This window comes from Talpa occidentalis, unplaced genomic scaffold, assembly GCF_014898055.3.
Source record: "Talpa occidentalis isolate TD23 unplaced genomic scaffold, MPIMG_talOcc4v2.1, whole genome shotgun sequence".
In the NCBI taxonomy this organism is placed as follows: domain Eukaryota; kingdom Metazoa; phylum Chordata; class Mammalia; order Eulipotyphla; family Talpidae; genus Talpa; species Talpa occidentalis.
The window spans coordinates 87,239,351-87,259,199 of NW_026555331.1; the positions used below are offsets into that span (position 1 = coordinate 87,239,351).

At 38.3% G+C, this 19,849-nt stretch overlaps 1 long non-coding RNA gene across 3 annotated transcripts in view; it reads left to right on the forward strand.

Moving 5' to 3' along the window:
• Positions 1 to 19,849, forward strand: part of LOC119242560 (uncharacterized) — a 226,946-nt gene that overhangs the window by 46,740 nt on the left and 160,357 nt on the right. For all 3 annotated transcript variants that reach the window (XR_005124520.2, XR_008550715.1, XR_005124519.2), the window contains exon 3: positions 15,538 to 15,633. This is a non-coding gene — a long non-coding RNA (uncharacterized LOC119242560). The remainder of the gene's footprint in view (positions 1 to 15,537; positions 15,634 to 19,849) is intronic.

Sequence of the window (19,849 nt, forward strand, 5' to 3'; positions counted from 1 at the left end):
TCCAACATGAATGATTCCAAGTCAGACCAACAATATACAGTGTATTCTCATCCTTGATATATAATCGATATAATATAATCAATGTAATAAAATGCAAATCAATGTAATAAAATGCAATGTAATAAAATGCAAAATAAAATGTAATAAAATTTAAAAATAATTTGGAAAGATAAAATAAAGAACCCTCATTTTTTCCCCTGTGATGTGATTAAAGAATAAATGCTGACTTGGAGACCACTCCTGCAAGTTCTTTTAGTACTCTGGGATATAAAGCACTATATCCCAGCACTTTCTAAAAAGTGGAGCTGTGCTATATTCTATTACCTACTGCTTTTGTTAATACTCTAGACCAATGGTCCTCAAACTTTAGTATCATCAGAATCATCTGAAGAGCCTTTCATAACACAGGTTGCTGGGCCCCACCCCCCAAAGTTTCTGCTTCTTGGGTTTGAGATGGGACATGAAAATTTTCATTTCTAACAATTTTCCAAGTGATGCTGATGCAGCTGATACAGAGGCCACAATTTGAGAAGCACTGCTCTAGAACAAATCTCTGATTTTGTTTGAAAATCCCTTTTTTTTTGCTAAAAAAGATAAGAGAATAATTAAAAATAAAATCATCTGCCTCCCTATAGCGTACTATTACATTATCTTGTCTAAATAGTAGAACTCTCTCTGAATCCATTCATTCATTTAGCAAATGCTCATTAACCTGCTATATGCCAAACACTACTAAGCATGAAGGACACAAAGATAAAATAAATCCCTAATGTGTAGAGAAGCTCCGATGCAGCATGACTAAATAGTAAGCAAACAATCTTTCTGCCTTGATGAGCTCTACTGAAACTGCAACCCCCACTTAGTGGCCAGTAGCAACAGCGATAGTCTCTCACTCCTCTGCCCCCCTCCCCCCCACCCCCACAGGCCTGCTCTGGCTATGGCTCCTGAGAGCCCAGCGACCTCCCTTTATATTACTGCCAGGATCATAGAATGCACCAATCAGGCATAAGCTATGAGCTGATTCGTCCAGTCAGCCATAGGATTGAAAAATGGTCCAATCAGACTTGTAAGGGAGCACCCTAAAAGAGGATATAAGGCAGGGCCAGAGGGAGCTGAGGAACATCATTCCAGCCTCCGAAGGAAGAAGGGGAAGACTCCATTCCTAGCCTCTGAAGAAAAAAGAAACAAGAAAGACCAGCAGCTGACCTTGAAAGAAGAAAGAAGAAGCATCCAGCAGCTGACCTTCAAGGAAGGAAGAGAAGCCAAAGACCTTTGTCAGAAACTGGGCTCCAGTCCTGTCTCTGACATCACCTGAAAGGAACACTGAAGGCCCCATGCCTAGTATCTCAAATTGCTGCTTGTTGGCGTAGTCCAACAACTCACAAAGAGCTGCTAACACTTGGTGTCTTTGACACTGCCTCTGGGTGACCAGTAGTGACCATCACTCTGGCCAATGCTGTCTAGCTCTGTTGACAGGTAACCACTTCTCTGTTTATACCTCTTCTTCTGGTAGACACTATCTGGGGTGAGATAGCTGGCCACTGTGGCTAGAGTAAGCACTTTGTTTCCCACTTATAAAATAAACCCCATTGTTGTTCCAGAGCCTGAGTTACCTTGCAATTGTACGCGAGGGTGAGAACCCATGGACAGTGACCTGTCCCCTATCGGGCACTGTCCTATGATCGGCTGTAGCCCCCTATTGTATAGGTTTTGCTATAGCCTTTGATTGGCTTTTTGGCTTTTAGCCTATTGACTGCTCTCTAGAGCCTGGAGGGAGGTGGGGAACAGCCATCTTCCCCACCCTGTTTTACTACCAAGGTCATATGAGGGACCAGAACAGTCCCTGACTGTATTATTCATGAGTCTTTTATAGGATAGGGCAGGTCCCCCAAAGGAAAAGGCAGGATTTTTCTGTTATCAAGAGAAGAGATCCTAGCAGACAAAATCCACACTCCGTTTTGGGATTTGGGGAAGATTTCACAAAAGAGATGACATACTATTAATTACTCTTGTAAGTCCTGTCCCATTGCATTAACTTTTATTATAGTAGCTTTTTGCTTATATGACTTTTTCTTTTACATTTGAAACTATTGATGATCTTGCAAGTAATTATAAGAAAATGAAATTTAAAAATAGTTTGAGCATCCTTTCCTCAGAATTAGAGAGAAAAGGCTCACAGTCCTACACTACCTTGGGCAAATGGCAGGGCCCTGGAATGTGTTGCACAGCATCACACCTGTGCCACAGGGTGACGTTGTATTTGGATCTAGGAAGCGAAGATATGGGAGAGGATGGGGAGTCACAGCAATTATACTGGGACCCTCTGTCTGATGTTCTCGAAATCCAGTCAGAAACCAAGAAGAGCTAGGCAATGTCAGAAATTAAGGTTCTAGATAGCATCAAATAATTTTCCCAGAAAACCCCTGTTTATCTTCTAGGTGATCTATGTTGGGCTTCCAGGCTACTAGATCACAGCACAGTAAAGAGGGAAGTCAGCCTTTGACACAGTGTCAAGTACCATCTTTATTTTTTTTTTAAAGATTGATTTATTGATGTATACAAGAACTGGGATACAGGCCAGAGGTGGGGGGGGTGGGGGCGGTGAGAGGATTCACCAGAGACAGAGTGGGGAACAGAACAGGCAGATTGACTGAGATACACTGCTGAGGGGAGCAGCGGGCAAGGCAGGAGAGGTCTGTTGTGCCATGTGGATTGCTCCCTGGCCGGGGATCGAACTTATGCTGCAGTGGCTGTGGATAACTTCATAGGTTGTGTCTTAACACCTTGCACCACTGGGGAGGCCTACCATCTTCTTTATTGAGAGTGAACAGGCCCATAGGATGTTTGCTGTGTAGCTTCTCACTGTGACCTCACTCTTTGCAGGGGAATTTCCTAGACAACATTCTTCTCCCTCTCAATAGTAGCACAATAGCCTATCAAGGAAAAAAATTCCCATAGTTTTTGTCCTATACATAATATCATTTTTTCAATATTTATTTTCTTACACTGTTGTTAATTTGGGGGCATTATTTGATTTCTGCCCTCAGGTGTCATCCCCGTAGTTGTCCCACCACCATTGCACCATCCCTTGTGCTCTTCCCTCCCCTGTTTTGACCCATCTCTCTCCCTCTCCCCTGTTCTATGCCTCAGATCTATGGTCAACTTAGAGTTTTGTCTTTTTCCTGATCTTTTGTTTGGTTACTCCATACTCCTCATATAAGTAACACCATCTGGTTTTTGTTTTTCTCTTTCTGGCTTATTTCCTTTAGCATAATCTCTTCCAGCTTCAAAAATGTTGCTGCAAATGACATGAGTTTATCTTTTTTGATTGCTGAGTAGTGTTCCATTGTGTCTTGTACACATTATCTTTAGTTCTAGAAGAGATTTAAAAAAAAATCTCAAGTCAGCAACTTTGTGGTCTACTTGATCTCTCTGTTCTTTCTTTCCCATACCTACATATAGACAAATATATTTATCAGCAATAACTGCATTTACCTCTGGATCAGGAAAAGTATTGAGCCTTATCACTCAATTGCAAGTATTTACTGAGTATCTACTATGTGCCAGTATGTGCCAGGTCCCATCAAAATGCTTAGGATATACCAATCACCAAATTAGACAAAAAACTCTCCAACCTTGTAAAGTTTACATTCTAGTGGAGTTTCTCTTTACATCCCATATGAAAGAAAAGATTCTTTTCTCAAATAATATTTACCTGGGAGGAGGATAAAGTGAGAGCACCACAAGGAACAGGATGTGGACAAATGACTTCCCAGGAGTCAAGCAGGAGAGTAGGTAGAAAGGGAGTAAGTGACAGAAACAAATTCACTTTCCTCACAGTTTTGTTTGGAGTAAGGCCACCTATCTATTTAATGAAAATGGAAAAAGTATATTTAAAAAACTGGGAAACATAAAATTGGGAAAATTTAATAAATAATCAAGTTTCTTTTACCTCCCAACGAATCTTTTTTTTTCCTTTTCAGGTTTTAATATAACCCACCTATTGGTCTGTCAGTCAGCACCTCATGTTCATAGTTTTACAGTATGGCAAGAATCCAATCTTTTTTTCTCTCATGGTTTCGAGTGCTGTCTGGCAGTCAGGCTGGCTGTTGAATTGAATTTGAGGATTTTTTCAGATTAATGCCATGAAACAGGCAATTCATCGTATCTCCACAAGGCACATTACTGTCGCCCAGTGAATGATATCTGACAGAGACAGTAAAGAGAGACTTATGTCACATCTAACAAGCATTACTTTCCCCAGGATGGCAGAGAAAGTGATCCTGAGGGGATGCATGGCATGTAAGTCTTAGCATCAGCAAGCCATCACAAGGAATACTGTCCAGGTCAACCACTGTGGCTGGATAAACCTGTACTATGGCATCTGCCCTTGAGGGTCTCAGACGAGTGAAATTACATTTCAAGTAAAATAGGAAAAAAAGTCCACTCCTCTGGAAATTCCAAATAGAGTTTTCTCTAGATCGACTCATGAGAACGGAGAAGTGGCCTCTGAAACTACACGTGAGGAGAGTAGATTTCTGTGGACTTTGTTGCTGAGTCTTACAGGATCACAGAGCCATTAACCATGGGGAAATGCTTTCAATATTTCCCTTCAATCATGGGTGTGATTTGTCCAGAGATGCCTATAAAAGTGCTATATCAGAAAGATCTTGCATAGGGACATTTAGCTTGTTCATCCACAGCACTGCTGCCTGCTTTTTTCTGCTGGAATCAGATTGACACCTTAGTGTCAGTAAATAATCTCAACCTGAAGTAGAGGAAGCCTTTTCTAATCCTCACAGCATCCAATGGAACTTGTTTTAGAGTTTCATGGAGTCATAAGGTGTGTCTCACTGGAAATCAGTTCCAGATTTCCACAAGATTCTGTATTGTGAAAATTACTACATCAATGAACAATCAATTGATTCTTAGCTACTTTGGGGAGGATGGGTGGGAAATGTCATCACAATGGTTGTTTCCCGATTTACAAACCGGTTGGAATTTTCTCTTAGAAAATTGGACACATATGTAGCTGTAACTAGTCTGATGTTTAGTTTTTCATTTTCAAAAAACTATGAGTAAATGTCTACTAGATACAATGCTTTGTGTGCTAGCATCAGGGGAGAATGGATTCGGTCAGGGTTAACATCATTTTATAAAATGTTTATTAAAAATTCTTATAGGGTGGAAAAATTCAAAACAAATATTTTTCCTGAAGTTGTAGAGCCAACCTATAATTAAATCCACAGTTATTTCACTGTGGCTAGAGGTGATAACCAAAAATTAAGTGCATTTGCATCACTGGGGGTCCCCAGTTACCACCCAAGAATCTCTAATGTCTGGATTTGAGGCCTATTCCTGTAATGTAACTCATTTGTTTCTTTCACACTTTCCCCCCTTCAACCCCAATAGATTCCTGTGGCTTTTGTGTTCTATTTCCATCATTCTGATCAAATAATTATTCCCATCCCATCTTGCTCATGCTTCTTTGCATCATTTCTTTTGTTGTGGATTTAAACTTGCATGCACTCTCTCTTATCTCCTCCCTTCTAATCCCGCCCAGGAATCATTCTACGGGTGAATAGAAGGTGTTGACTGTTCAATATGTTTTCTGTGTATTGTCAGCTGCTTTATTACTGCCTCTCTCTGGTTCCTTGCTGCTAAGAAGCATGGAGATGTTCATTTAAATAGCTAGGCTTCTTTCATGTCACAATGGAATGGATGCCTGGCATCGGGTAGGTGCTTTGAGAGTAATACTGAAGACTGTGTCTAACTTGTGTCAGCAGCAAAGTGGCACAGAATGCAGAAATATCATCCTCAGAGGATAGAGAAAAAGCCTCCTCAGAGTGGAACCATTTTCTCAAAAATACCAGGCTTACTAATTTCTAGTGTCCAGGGACTTATAATCATGGTGAATGAGCATGAAAAGATTCTATAGTTGTTATCCAAAGAAATATTGGAAACCCAAGATATAATCTCAAAATGCAAACACAGACTGAGTTCATCTCGGAAATCTTTCCAATACACTCTATTCTGCTAGATGTCTATTAGTATCATTTCTTTCTTTCTGAGGCTGTCTCCGTTTTTTGTCCTATGAAACATCGTTGAAATATGTAGCCATTAAAAAGAGATTTTAAAATTATGACAAGGAAGGTTGTTCCTGCTATCTTGTGGGATGTAAATACAGTGTGCATTTCATTTTTGTTCCACACAAGCTAGACACACATGCATATAACCTAGGGAACAAAAAATGAATTTATATATACCAGAATATTATCTGGGCATATCCCCAAGTGCCAGGATTACAGAGGATTCTTATATTTTTCTTTATGGTCATCTTTACTTTTACAATGAAGGAAAACAATCACTATTATGTAAGTTAAACAACAAGCAATAACTTCATTTATAGAGAGACCCCAGGGGGATGGGACTTATATTAAAACAAACAGAACAAAAAGTCCATGCTATATAGTTCAGTGATTTCAAAACTAGTAACCTAAAGATTTTCAAAATCATTTACTGGTTCTGAAAGTGAAAGTTCTGATAGATTTTAAATTAGTTTTTGTTGAGACTTTCAATGAAAGGCAATGTAATAATGTGTGTTTTGCTTTTATGTCTGGCACTATTTTCCTCTTGTTTAGGAGGAAAAACATAAAGATTTGTTAAGGCAGTGTCATCCCGCTTTATTCTCATATTTGGGAACAAACAGTCTTTTATTGTGTCCCACTTTTGTACATACCTATTTGCCTTCCTTTTGATATATTTAAAGAATATTTTTCTACTTCCTCTTATGCTTTTTTGCAAATTGGATCTTTTATTTTTTTGTAGTTAGTATTTTTTGATCTCCCTCCAAAAGCTTTATGACAGCTGAGTTTAAGTGGTTGCTTCAGGCTACAGAAGTCAAAGATGAAATTGAATTATGCTTCCAGGCTTGGCATACAAAATCAAGAAAAATTTCATTCATTATGATTAATTAATCCAGAAGCACAGTGGTAGTATTATGATTATACTGTATCTGGAACTTGGCATGTTTTCAACTGACATTTACATAGTAAAGGAGAAAAGGGAATGGTAACTCTGTGCCTGGCAAAATGCTCCATAATAGACAGGCTGGAGGATAATAATAAAAAAAAAAAAGACAGAAAAGAACAAACAAGAGATCAAGAGGAAGACAAGATGGTATATATTACATGTGGGGATTAGAATTTTTTTAGTTTCCTCTATTCATTAATCACTATTGATTATCTCCCATAATATTGACTGACGAGTGGCTTGTAAGTCAGTGTTTGCCTCAACACCATTTTTCACTATATGCCTTGATTTTGTAATGCATGGTGTTATAGTGAAAAATCACTGGCAATGATAGTAACATACATTAGTGGTTGATAAAAATGTTTCAGAAATGCCTATTAGAGAAGAGGCATTTCTAACAAGAATTGTCTACTCAAATCCTTTTATATGGACTCCTTTCCTTTGTTGTGATAAACTTCAAATGTAGATTACCTGAGAGTTATAATACTATCTACCAAGTAGTTGATATTCTTAAGGGAGCAGCACCAACTGGGAGGGAGGCTTCACAAGGATGAGGCAGATGGAGAAAGTCAGGGAGCTATAGAAAGAGGGAATAAGGAATGTTTTGTTAGCCACTGCTACAATAACACTGAATAATAATCGTGACATTTCAGTGACATTCAGCAAAAAGCACATGTTTATTAGGAATTGTGGGACAACTCTGCAGATTCCTGCTAGACTTGGTTATACCTATGCAAAGCAGGGGGAAGTAAGTTGTGCTAGACTGGCTGGGGACTATCGGGCTTCTTGGCTTCTAGATGCACATTAATTAGGAGGTTTAACTTCCTCTGATCAGCCGGCTAGCTGAAGCATGTTCTTCTCATGGCATAGGCAAAGACCCAAGAGAGAGCAAACTCTACCATACAAACATATGTCAAACCTGTGTGCCTGTGATATTTGTAAATATCCCCTTGGTCAAAAAAAAAAGTCACATGCCCTGAGAGTCTGTGGGAGTTTATGAAACTGTTAAATGAGAGAACCGGGAGAGAGAATGAAGTAACTCCATCATCACAGGGGTCGGAAGGAGAAGAGGGAAAGAGTGAGAGAGACATGGAAGTAAAGAGTTTCCTTCAGATCTTTCCTGACCCATCACCAAGCAAATGAGAAATACGTGCGCATAAAGGTTTTCACCCTTCAATGTGTTGCGAGCTTCATTAGAATTTGTTCTGAAGGATTCTTGCTAATATTGTGGTGAATTTGTGTAACACGTTCTATTGTGGGTCTCACAATCCTGTGAGCGGCAGCTTTCTTACCAATATATTGGCATGAAGTTTTTTTCTGAGCAGTGTAGGAGAAAGTTTCTTTTCTGGGGGCCTGTGAATTTCCATTTGTCATTAATTTTGAATCACATTGTCATTGTGACAGCTCAGGGGCCTTACAGATGCAAACATCAGATAAAACAGGTAGGTGTAAGTCAGGTTGATCTCTGAAATGTACTGTGCATAAGTGCTATATATGGATGAGGATCCAAAATATACTTCCTATATAAGAAAGCCAATGAAAGACAAAGAGCACATTACTTAATGAAGGTTCACATAGAAACATTTCCAGAAAACTAGCCTCTATATCTGGTTCTATATCCATTTATGTGACATTATACAAAGTTTATGCTTCTTGAGGAAAATCATTCTCTATACCTGCAAAATGAGACATTTAAATCATACCACAGGCTTTTCCTATGTAAGTGAAGGCTTTATCCTGAAATATTTAAATCTATAATTTTGATAAAACTAAATGTGTTCTACTTTCAGAGCTTTGCAGAAGCTTTATGGCATAAGCATCTATTTTAACAGGTATGTGAATTCCAGACAATGTCAGATCAGCCCAGCACACTGGTACACACTGGTATTTCTTGTCTGCGAAGCACTTTTTCCTCAGGACAATTATTGCTTCTCTATTGTAGGAGATTCTGGGGTAATAGTCAGTCGGAGGGTCCCCACCCTCCTACCACTATCACCATGAACAGAGAGACCATTTGACCCTAACTGAGGCGATGAGTCTTTCTCTCCTGGAAGTTTGTATCTCAAGGAGTGAGACTCAAGGTGGAATCCTATGAACAAACATAAAGCAGATGGAGCTGAGCTATGTATGGCAAGGCACTAAAGAGAAAGAACATTCTTGAGGTCTGTTACATAGCTCCTTAGCGCTGCCTTGGTTTCCACCTTTTCCAAGACTTTCTTGTTACTTCTTTGACTGTGTAACCAGTCTCTCTTTCCAGTAAGTTGGTTTTCTGTTTATAGTAACCAGAGTTAATTTTTGCTGCTTGCAACCAAAGAAATCATGCTTGGTAGTGTGAATGGAATCATGGTTTCCATTCCTCTCTCATTCTAGTTGGAGATATTGAAAGCCAATACCCTCATTTTTCAGGCTTCCTTAAAGCTTGGGCTCTGGATATAATTAAGTTCCACCGATTTAATGGATTAGTGTCTAAATAGATTTAGAAGTCTGAAGTGAGACAGAGGCTATTTTCCTATTCCTTTGTGGTTGTCTGCTGAAAAACATGGTTGTGGAAATCTCAGACTTCTCTGCAACAGTGTCCTGCTGTCCACTCTTCAGCTTCCTTGTGCATGAAAAGGAGTGGTGGTGGTGGCACCAGCAGCAGCAATGGCTAGTTGCTCTGATCTAATCCCTGTAGTACAGCTTCTTGGATACTCAGTAGTGGTAGCAGCATTGGCAGCAGAGTGATAGCAGGTTCTTGACTGAGGCATGAATAATGCAGCCTCAGTATAGCAGCTGGTGGGTCATTTCTTTATCATTCTGCAATCACTTCTAGGGACCTAGATGTAATAGGTACACAGAGTTAATGACTAACAGAAGATGTTGTGTAGAACAGGTCTGTCATAATGGACAGCCAGATGAGTGCCACATAAGGAAGACATGCTACCATTCCAAAAAGAAGATAGGAGAGGTGAGAGAGTTAACATTCAAAACACACTCTCACCATATCAGATTTCATTGTAGAATACGTTGACATTTTCATTTGCTTTCAAATCGTCCAACCAGATAGGACTTTATTATTAATTTCTGTATGTTCTGTTCAGTGAAAACCCTTGTAGAACATCTCTAATACCCATAAATGGAAGGCATTTAAAACACTAAGTTAACTGTTGATTTTTTTAAAATCACTGTGTGTCATTGTATTTTGGTACAACATAAGATGTCTTAAAATTTAATATACTTAGCAAAAGGCTCTATTGATATTTTAAGGGCATAGAGAAGCAGCTACTGAAAAAATCCATTTTTCATAGGCAAAATGGAGAGGAGAGTCATAAATTAAGACATAAAGTTGTAGAAATAAAAATGGGTGCACTCTCAGTTAGAACTTATCGACCGAACAGCAAAATCAAGTATATGAAATGGAAAACAATTCCTCACTTTTTATACTATAACAAAAACTCTACTAAAGGAAATGATACCATTTTAATTAAATGGAGGTCTGTTATCACATCTACGTAGAGACAGAATAACTGATAGAACAAGCTTGTGTTATTTAAAAATGTGTTTCTTAAGATATTATATACAAAACCTCCCATAGACTAATACCCTTGAACAAAGTTAGGTATTTTGCTTTATATTTTAACATTTTAACAAAGTTGGGAAACAATTTCCTCAAAGATTTCTTGACATATTAGATAAAAATGCAAATAAAGGGGAATAATCTCTTAAAGGAGATATCTAATAACTTTAGTCCCATCATATCAAAGCATTACATCTCAAAATTAGTAGACCTGAGTTCCAATAATTATTGCTGAGAACTTTCTTACATTTTTATTTATTTTTGCCTGTAAATTGAGGGTATTGTACAAAAAATGCTATTTAAGACAGAACTAAAAATCCAGACAAACAGAAAGGCAGTTATTCAGCACCAGGAAATAATATAGATCCTGAGTATAACAAGCCAGACAAAGGAAGTTAACACGAACATGACTGCGGTTTACTCTTTAAGAGAGGCTAACCAACTAGTAAACTAAAAAGACACATGGCATCCAAGATAGGAAAACATTAAAGTTAGCAGAGGCTGAAGGAGACAGAGACTGAATCTCCTGGACAAGCTAAGCCTCCAGGTTGCAGACCTTGGCCCTACTACTGAGGTTGCTTTGGCTGAAAGAATACACCTATTACTGAGTGTGGAGTCGATGCTTTTTAAAGCATTCCTGTATGAAGTCCAGTATTAGTGTTTGGGATTAGGAGAGCATGGCCTAAGAGATGGGACATGGGACTCAGTAGGAAGTTGACAACAGCAGCTGAGGAACCAGGAACCCAAATAGTGCTGTGATTTTCAAGATATTAAGTCTGTCACTGAAAAAAACCAACAGAAGAATAAAGATTTCATTTGCACTTTTATGGAACCAGAAAATATAGACCTAGACAGACTGTATGGCTCTCAGCCCAGAAACTTCACTGTAAATCATTTGGAAAATTGTTTGTCAACAGAAAATTAAAATGCCTTTAATGGTAGTTGCTTAAATGTCGTCTCTCGTTTTCACCACAGCCTCCTTTCCTAGGGAGAAAATTTCAAATTTGTCATTATTATCCTCTCTTAGAAGTGGCTCGGGGCAGTTGTTGTATGAAACATAAACCAAAACACAACAATCAACTTCCAAGTGGGATGCCTGTGTTGTCTATGGGAGCAGCATGTAAACCACAAAGGGAGGGGTGTGGCAGCAAATTTGTCAGGTCGCCAATAAAAGACAATGTCTGAATTCCCATAACTAGATCTGCCTTTAGAATATTTTATGTTTTCCAAATCAGACTCAGGTTTCCTGGAATGGTGAACACTAACACCCTAAGCAGCAAAGTCTTAATCAGTATGACTTTGAAATTTGTAACTGAAAAACAATCAGGTTGCCCTGTTGAGGTTAAGAACATGATTATGTGATAACATTGCTCATTTCACACAGGGAAAATCCCAGGGCAGTTAGGGGTCTTATTAAGTCATTTCTATTTTTAAATTGTTTATTTAGATTCCATTTTTTCTGAACTTGGATTATGTGTTGTCGCTGTATAAGTCAGTTAATCTGTGTGTCTCTCTGCCAGGCTTTCAACACAATGTAGTGTCATGGAAAGAACATTAATTATGTCTCATTTTCACTGTTTACTTGCAGAGAGCAACTGAGTCAGGCATTTAAATTTTGGGGGGCAGCTCTTTCTGCCCACTTACATCTATACAGGTGTCCTTTATTCTCATATCCCTTTTCCTAATAAGACTGCTCCTTAAATATAAAAAATCAGTCAATCAATCAATCAATTTTGTGAGGTTGCGTCCAATCTGTAAGGATAATCATATCCTCTTCACTGTCTCGTCATGAGGACTAATCCAAGAGCATCTCTAACAAGGCCTGACACTCCCCAAATGTTAGTCTCTATTCTTGATCTATGACTAGCCCCAATCTGCCTACTAACCACAATTCCTAGTCACTTAAACCTGCACTTTCACTCTACAATGGCAAATCTCCATAATGTTCCTGCTTTGCTAATTCATATTCTGGCCATGGGTTATGTTATTGTGGCCTCATCCTCTACCTAATTTCTACTCTGCTTTCAGGTAGGCAGTGTAGGCAGGCAATGCCTACACTTAAGCATGAACAAAATGGAAATGAATCATATTATTTTATTTTACTCAGACTTCTAATATATTTTCTTGGTTATGCATTTGCGTAGACATTTGTTCCTTAACTATGGGTATCATGTAGAATGTATAAAATAGACTAACTGAAGTTCATCTATGTAACATTTACCTTTTTTTTTTTTTTTTTTTTTGTGGGACCCTCTCCGACGGCCGGGGAACGAACTGGCGCTGCAGAGGCAGCCTCGCAGCCCAGCACTCAATCGCTGCGCCACCAGGGGAGGCCCACATTTACTTTCAATTCTACAAAAATTTATTGCTTGCCTCCTATGCAGAGGATATAGGGTTGAGAAAATTCACTAGAAAATTCACTAGTGAATTATTCCCTTAGGAAGAAATTTGAGTGATTCTGCATTATTGTATTAAGGTTGTTTCAATGAAATATCTTGTATCTTTTTATCTTGTAAAATTCATGCCATAATCAGATTTTTGTCTATATTTTCTGAATAGTAAAATGAGACTTTGTAGTCAGTGCTTTGAATGCTATGACATTTGTGACTTTTAAACAAGATGCTGTAATTTTCTATATAGGCTATTTGAAATTTATACTGAGTCAAAAATGGAAGTTTGTTTTTTGATTTTCCAACGGACTATGACCCAGCAATTATTTCATTAGAAGTTAAACAAAGGGCTTAGCGGTAACATGATGTAGTCAGTACACATTCTCAAGAGGTGAGTTGCATTATGAGTCAAATGAAAAATGTGTTTAAGTGCTAGATATACAAGTTAATCCATGTGATTTTTTTTTGCCTTCAGTCAGTGGATAGTAAATTTGCTTAACTTTGAGTGTATTTTGTCAGTTTGTTCTCATAGTACATATTTGAACTCAAAGCTACTGGAGACATACCCTTTCCTCTCCTAGAAATTCTCCTTGTGTACCATTAACATGTCTGTCTGATAGACTAAGCCTTATTTCTTATGTTCACTAAGAAGATCTTATTTTAAGAATATAAAAAGAAGGAATGACATAGTTCCTGGCAATGTTTAATGTGGTAGAGAATTTTTATTGATTTCTTCTGGGTAGAAGAGGCACATTTTCTCCTTGTATTAGAGAAACTTACTTTGGAGTGATGGTCTTCTATCCTTCAAGTTGCCCATCTATCTGAGAACCTGCTGAGATTGATTACAAATCACGAGTTGAACTTGGGTTTTCCCAAGCTGGCAGCAGAGACAACTTGTCTAGGCTCCCAGTGAACAGCCACAGGCCACAGAGAATATGTGTTTATCCAAACCTTTTCCATGGTTTACTTCTGAAAATTGGTTCAACCACATGGGAATCTAGTTAGACCCTTGGAATTATAATCTTTGACTGGCACATAACCCAAAGATTTTTCATAGGATTTGGAAATCAGATTGGAGCTTAAAAATGTAGGACGAATGCAGAGTTCAAATTTGAACCTCTTTTAGGTACACCTGAAATCCACCTTTTAAAGCATGGGTTCCCATCCTAAACTGTCAATTTTTACAACATGTAACAGCAGGAAGAATTTTAGTGAGACACAGTGAAAGATAAATTTCACTGCTCACATGGAATGTGAAGTTATGTGAATATTTCCCTCATGCAAGATCCCTTATTATACTAGATATAGTCCACCTAGCTACTTAGGAAGATAGATTTTTGTAACCTAAGGTTGATTTTATAATATTCACCCAGGTGTATTATTTCATCCAGGAATCAAGATCAGGACTGTGGTTGGTAAATTGAAATATAAAAACTTTATGTTCATCAATAAACTCTCTTTAGGAATCTTCAAGCTATACATCTGATTTCTGAGTGCAAGGAGGGAATAATTAAGATTGATGCTTTATTTGAAAATGTATTGTTTTCTTGTTAAGAATAAACCACAGTTACTAATAGAAAGAAAAAGCCTACCCGTAGTGGAAAGCTAGGGGAAAAAAAAAGAAACTTGCTATGCAATGAAGAACTTGCCTTTGCTAGTTCTAACATTCAGTAGCTGAAAGCAGATCATTGCCATAAAGAAGTATTTACCAATTTTAAAAGGTCTTGGCCCATCATAGCTAGTGTTAGATTTGGAATATAGCTTTTGTTGCCAAGGTGACAAACACTTATAAATATAACACATCTTCTAATGTGCTTTTAACTTGGTATTTTTATGGCTTTTAAATCAGATACCATTAGCAAATATATTAGGTAATTTAGCTGAAAGACCATTTTCCTTTAACACTTTTTGTTACATTTCCCCAGGTATTTCAGTAAATGTCTGTTGTGACATTCTACTCCTGCTAGGCTTCCAACGTAAAGGGATACATAAAGTACATCTGGTAAAGATTAACATATATTACCTTGCCTTTTTTGTATTGATCATTGGAAAATGTATAAAAGAGAGTTAAATTTGTAGTCTCCTTGAACAGCAATCATTGTTCCTATTGTTATTTGGGGGGTCTGCCCCTCCTCCACTCAAATAACAATCTGACTTTAAGATTCAATACACAGAGGAAAGGGCTTGGGGACAGCATAATAACTATATTAACACTCTTCCCAAATCTTCACACCTAAATGCTTTCTCTTAAATATAAAAAAAAAGGCTACAGGGAAAATAATTATTACAGGCCATCTGAAGTCTTAGTATTTCTGTGAGACTAAGTTTATCATTCCAAACAATAAACCCTATAGCCCAAGCAGAAAAGGAATTAGTTCTAAATGATTCACTGAATTTTTAAAAGAAAGCTGGTGAAGTGGACATATTTGTCACAGCAAACATGCAATCAAATGAGACATATTTAGTTTAAGTCCAAATTTGCATTGATTGTTACCTTGTCAGAAATCCCTCTTAGACAGTTGTTCATTCATTCATTCAATTTTCTTTCATTCATTCAAGCAACAGACTTTTAAGAAGCATTAACCATGTTCCAAGCATTGGAGGTAGAGACAAGCAAGTTCCAGCCCTCAAGAAGAATTTACCAGGGAAATGGAGGTAAATACATGCAGTACTAGGTACTAAGGTAGAGAACTCACACAAAGGGGTCAGCCCAGAGAGGAAAGACTCTTTTGCAAATTACTTTTTAGAGAATCAAAATGGAAAAGAAGAATACATATTTTATTTAAACAGCAAAACTCTTGACAGTTTAAGTTTTATATAGGAAATCCAGAATTGCTATTTTCTTACTCTGTGATACCAAATGCTTCTGTGCCTCAGTTACTCCTGTGTAATGTAGATAATTATCCTTGCCACCCGCATAGCTCACAGAAGACTGTTGATAGGAATAATGGAATACGGGTGGTGAAGCTATTTGAATTCTTTGGAAAGGAAAGATGCTGTGTAAACACCAGCATCCTTATTATTCCAAGCGGTAGCATTTTGGATAATTACCGTATAATGCTGCACCTTTGTGTATGTGTATGTGGTTTGTTTCTTTATAGAAAGGTAAGTGCTAATGTTGAGTTTCTCTAATAACTTTGGAAACAATTTTAATCCAGCAGACAAAATATAATAATCTTTAGAGTAAGTTAAATCCCTTTGTATTTGAGTAGATTTTGTTATTTACCAAGGTCTTAGGCAATTTTACCACAATTATGAAAAGCAGTGCCCAGCAGGCCAAACTCTCTGAGAGAATCTGAAAGGCACTATTGCAGACAGTCCAGAGCTTTTTTGCAACAGACACAGCCTTGAGTGTGTGTGTGTGTGTGTAATGTGTGTGCCTGAGCCTGGGGCTTGCCAGAAAGAGCTGGGAACGAGCTGAGACTGGCTAGCATACCTGAAGCAGCTGTTACACCTTGGCGCCTGGATTCTTCTCTCAGACTCCAGGCTGACTCCCCTCCTCCTCCTCCTCCTCCTCCTGCTCTTTGTCCTCCACCACCACATCCTCCGCTTCTCTAATTTTGTCTCTTTCTTCCTTTTCTTTGTGACTTGGTGGGAGATTCCCACGGCCTGAGACCGTGCCCTAGTCCTACTCCTAAGCATGCTGGGACTGTCTGGCTGGGGGAAGAACCCACAGTGCCCAGGGCATGAAGACTCAGAGGAAAACGACCCCCAGTACTCATATCTGTTTCATCTTTCCTTTCACCCATTCTGTGAACTCCTCGGCAACCAGGGAAAGTGACAGTTCAAGGCAGATCTGCTCTTGGGTACTGAAACTTGCTTCAGGCTGTCTCAACAAGACATTGTCTATCAACTTCACCTGGGATTTGCCAAGGCAGTCTAGCCATTCATTAATAAAAGAGGCAGTCTTTATTAAGGGGCCTCTATTAATCCCTCCTATCCCCTAAGAAGTAATGCTGCTCAGAAACTTCCCTCAGGAGATGCTAACGTGAAGTGAGGTTTCACAATAAATAGCTGAATAGCTGAAAGGACTTAAGAAATTTATAAGAAACCTTACTTCTCAGTCTAATCTGGCCTTTCATGGTTTGAGATAGTTTTTTATAGACTTCAACTGGAGTCAAATAGAACCAACATAGCCAACCAAAGTGAATTTTCCTAGGGAAAAAACTGCCATACTAGTAAACCAGTATGGGAAAGGCAAAGAACCCTAACCCCCTAGAGCCCCCTCAAAGCCCTTGACAAGGGTGAAAGGTATATATCACCAATGGAAAGGCCAACAATATTAATCCTAAGAGATGGTCTCTAGTTACATTTCATGGGCTTAGGACCCACTGACAGAAAAGAGAAATTACTTATCGTCATATTTGTTAAAAATTTGACAAAGATCCCAATCATAGTGGATTAGGTACATTTAATATCTCAATTAATAAGCCTTCTACAATAGTAACATGTCAACTTTGGTTCAAGAAATCCACTCCAGTTGATAGTCATCCAGGAAATGTCTTTCATGCCCACATATTAAATTTAATCTGCCACCCCTGTTTTATAAGACTTTGTATTCATCTGCTGAAGAAAGGATGCTTATTTTATCATTCCAACTTAACAGCTTGCTTAGCAAAGTTGATAGGTAGGAGTTTAGAAGATATTCATTGAATGCCTATTTTATATATTTACAAAAGAAGTAGACTTAAGGGAGTTACCCAAAAGCAATATGTTTTTTGTCCCACCGTTATCCTATTGGTCTTCCTTTCATGCAGCAGATTTATCTGTCATGAAGAATTTAAGTTTCATATTTTCCTCTGTCAGTTGTGAAAAGGCCTGTCAGCTGAGGCTTACACTACAGTTTGCCAAAAGGCCTATAGCACACAATGACAATACAATCTTATATTTGTGCTCCCAGTCTTCAGATAATCCCCCACTTTCCTTCTCTGTAGCCCAGTTATGATCAGGCTTAAGTTGCATATTCTGTTTTTAGCCAGATTTTGCTGATAAATGCTATCAGCAAGACTGAAATGAAATACAGCAGGTTTAGCTCTTATTACCAGTATAGAACATGCCTTGGAAGTTTTGTATATGATACTGAGACTGTAGCTGTATGAAGACCATTTAATTTGCAGAAACTAAATAAAGGAATGTTAATGGTATTGGCTTTTATCTGTTGCATATTTCAAGGTCTTTATTCATAAACCTGAAGATACAGACCTTTGATTAGCATTCTAGATGTGCCAAAGATACAGAGCCATTCCCCACATTGTTTCCGGTGGGGATGTAATTTTGAGAGAAAACTGTGCAGTCTTAACATTATTTGTTGATACCATCAAACACAAGGCACTTTGTTTGGGCCATTTTTCTTCTGCGTTCACAAATACCCCTAATCTAAGAAAGATTTATATTTCCCACATCAGTACAGAGACTACCACATTCTCGTTAAGTGGTAAATCATGTAAATAGTTGGAGAGTTGCAAGCCATTCTTTTTATAAGCTGCTGGGTCTCCAGCAAAATGCATAAGATTGGGCCATTAGAAAAATACTTCACTGTCTCAGCCAAGGAGAGGGAAGGGTTAATCATCATTCCTAGAACTCTGCCATGGAACAAAAGCTTGCAGCCTGACACCAAAATAACATCACAATGAGAAGTGAAATTGCTTCTAAGGCTAAATTGCTTCATTTGAAAATTGTAGTGATACTGAGAACAATTATGTCACTTAAACTTTCACAATTTTGTTTTTATAAATCAGTTATAAAACTATCATGTGGTTTAAATGCAATTATTTAATAAGGGCATTTGTAATTGTCCAACATAATCAATTATGCTTCAATCAGATTTTTCCCTGGCTGTATTTTTATTAGTGACTGAGTCATTCTTATGGTAATACATACTTTTTGGAAAAGCCAAATAAAATAATTGTTTTCCAGAAAAGTTAGTTCCTCCTTTCTGATTGCAAAGCATTTCCCCAAAGTGCTCCTGCCACTGCAAAATGAGTCTCAGAATTCCTATTCATTCCCCTGTGTTAGACTAAATGTCTCCTCAAAGCAGAAGGAAAACACACTGCCTGCCTCTTCTTGAACTCTGTACCCACTGGCTTGTCCTGAAGGCCACTCGTGGAAGCTGGGCTCTCATCCTCACTCTCTTTCCCTCATCCTTTTTCTCTTCAGTGGTCAGTCTCCCCATTACAAGAATTCCTCTTTTACACTTTTTATTTCTCTAAAAATTCTCACCACTTCATGGAATATACCCAATTTCCTTCTCTCTCTGCTGTGCATCCTACCTAAGAGCAGATACAGCTACTTGCAAGATTTTCTTCATTTAAGATCTCTCTTCCAGAGAATGACTGAATCCTGCCAGTGACAACAAGTTGTCTAGCTTTGGTCACAGGGATCGATCGTAGCAAAGGCTTCACCATACTACAGTCAGTGAATTTGTTGTTTGCAAAGCCAAATCTGACAGTGTCACGTTCAGGCTTAAAACCATGGTGTTGTTCCCTTAGGGTAAAAGCCAGAAAGTTCTGTGTGTTCTGGCACACCTAATTATTGAATTTTTCTCCCACCTTCTTTGTTCCAGTTACACAGGCTTTCTCTTTATATTGATCACTTTCTCTTCCAGTCCAAGGCTTGTAGTGCTGCTGTTCCCTCGGATTATGTTTTCCTACCCCCACCTCAGCCCTAAGTTCATATTCTTGACCAGGCTATTCTTACTCATTCCTTTTTGCTTCTCTCAGAACAAGCATCACTACTTCAGGAATACCAACATAGATACCCTGAACCAAACAGGTTACCCCGTTTTATACTTACAGGATGATGAACTTTCATCAAATTATTTATTATACTTGTAATATTATATGAATTTTCACTGTTGATTATTATCTCATTC